Here is a 2,063-nt window from a genome sequence, read left to right as displayed (position 1 = left end):
GATGCACTGGTGTCAGACTTATCAGTGCTTCCTTCGCTCGAGGTAGGGTCCCTGTGTCCCCCGTGTACTGCCACCACTGGCCCCGTGGCCCTCGTCCCTTCCCCAGTTTCCACCTGACTCGCCCTCCACGAGTTCTGAAGCTGGCTCTAGTTCCGGTGCACAGTTCTGCTTTCATGTAAGCAGAACTTTCCTGCGTCTCCATTGTGCTGCGGGTACAGGTGAATGGTGACTTCGTTCCCCTTGTCTGTACAGTGCTGAGAAGATCATGAAAGTGATTCAGATTTAGGCAGATGCCGATATTTATTGAAAAAGCAGAGGCCAAGTACCTCGCTGTAAACATGAGCACACAGCAGGAATTACCAGACTTGTGAGGGAAACTTCCAACAGAAAGAAACTAAAACAAACAGAACAGTTAGGTATCACATCCATTATGGAACAGGTTGGTATTTATTTTCTTTTTTCTTTATTGATTCCAGAGAGAGATGAAGGGAGAAGGAGAGGGAGAGAAACATCGATGAGAGAGAACATCAGTTGGCCGCCTCCTGCATGCCCCACACTGGGGATCTGGCCCACAACCTGGGATGTGTCCTGACTGGGAATCAAACCGGTGACCTCTGGGTACATAGGTCGATGCTCAATCACTGAGCCACACCAGCCGGGTGGTATGTATTTTTTTAATTTAGATAAAAAAGAGAGCTCTTGATTAAAACCCAATAGTAGACATGAAAGCCCTGCTGGGAGGACTGGAAACAGATGTCTCCAACGTCAAGGACAGAGACACACGGCAACAAGAAGAGCAGCAGCAGGCCCCAACCAGCAGCTGTTCCACAAAGAGCAGAGAACAGAGGAGAGAAATGATGTAATGCTTTAAGAAAAGGTCCCCGAAGGTAGGGCACAAACTCAGTTTGCATGCCTAGCATCCTGGCTGAGCACAGGCCCACACCAATGTTGTAGGGCTGCCGAGCCCCGGGGAAGAAGGATGATTCTATGAGCGTCCCCAGAGGAAAAGCAGATTTCATTTACAGAAACAGCAGTGGCAAAGGCTTCAGATTTCGCAGCCTCCACACTGGAACCTAGAAGCAGTGAGGCAATGCTTCAGAATTCTGAAGGAAAACCATTTCCAAATTAAAATTTGAAACGCATACAAATTGACCAATTAAGAGTAAAACAAAGACACTGGTCTCAGAAACTGTACCACCCACGGACTCCTTCAGAGGAAGTCTCCAAGGGCATGCTTCACCAGACTGAGGCAGTCAACCAAGAAAGAGGAACTATGGGATCCCGGAAACCTTACAAGATCCAACCCAGTGGCGAAGGGATCCCCAGAACAATGGTGAGAAGGGATCCAAGAAAGACAGCTGTGTGGCTGGCACAAAGGGCATTCACTCCACAATGTCGCAGGGTAGAGGCCAGAGGGAAAATGATTAAGAATCAAGACATTAAGGAAAAAAGTAAATTGTGGAAGACAAGTCATCCTGGTTACTGTTGTCTCCGCTTTAAAGTGCACATGCAGTCTAACTGTTTCCCTGGTCTTGACCTAACATAACAAGGAAAACGTGGCGTGTGCTTGCACACTGTGGCGGGGATGGTGAAGGCGGGCTGGAAAGAGGCCTACACGCATATCCTCGTGCTGGGAAGTTAAAGATAATGCCTGATGCTGGAAAAAACGAGGCACAGCGATGTCATGATGGTTTAGAACTAACTGGGCAAATACCCAAGAATCACTTTGGCAGCAGATACTAAAACTGGAACAATACAGAGAAGGTCAGCACGGCCCCTGCGCAAGGATGACCTGCAAATTCATGAAGCCATTCCATAGGAAAGTCACTTCCCGGATCCTGTCTTTTTTAATCCTCACACAAGGTTATTTTTCTCTTTATCATCAGAGATAGAGTGGGAGGGAGGGAGAGAGAAAGAGGAAGAGAGAAAACATCGGTGTGAGAGAGACACATCGACTGGTTGCCTCCTGCACGACCTGACCATGACCAGGGACGAACTGCAACCATGCCCTTGACTGGAATCAAACCCGGGACTCATTGGTCCGCGGGCTGACGTTCTAACTG

The 2,063-nt window shown here is 48.5% G+C and overlaps 1 non-coding gene across 1 annotated transcript; it reads left to right on the top strand.

Annotated features, from left to right (window-relative positions):
* Nucleotides 1-1,718: 1,718 nt before the first annotated feature.
* LOC118640794 lies at nt 1,719-1,822 on the top strand. The gene has a single exon (XR_004961449.1). It is a non-coding gene; the product is annotated as a U6 spliceosomal RNA (small nuclear RNA).
* Nucleotides 1,823-2,063: the final 241 nt, after the last annotated feature.

This window comes from Molossus molossus, unplaced genomic scaffold (genome assembly GCF_014108415.1).
Source record: "Molossus molossus isolate mMolMol1 unplaced genomic scaffold, mMolMol1.p scaffold_m16_p_23, whole genome shotgun sequence".
Classification (NCBI taxonomy): domain Eukaryota; kingdom Metazoa; phylum Chordata; class Mammalia; order Chiroptera; family Molossidae; genus Molossus; species Molossus molossus.
Note: the sequence above shows the minus strand (reverse complement) of the source record. Positions and strands in the feature narration are given on the sequence as shown.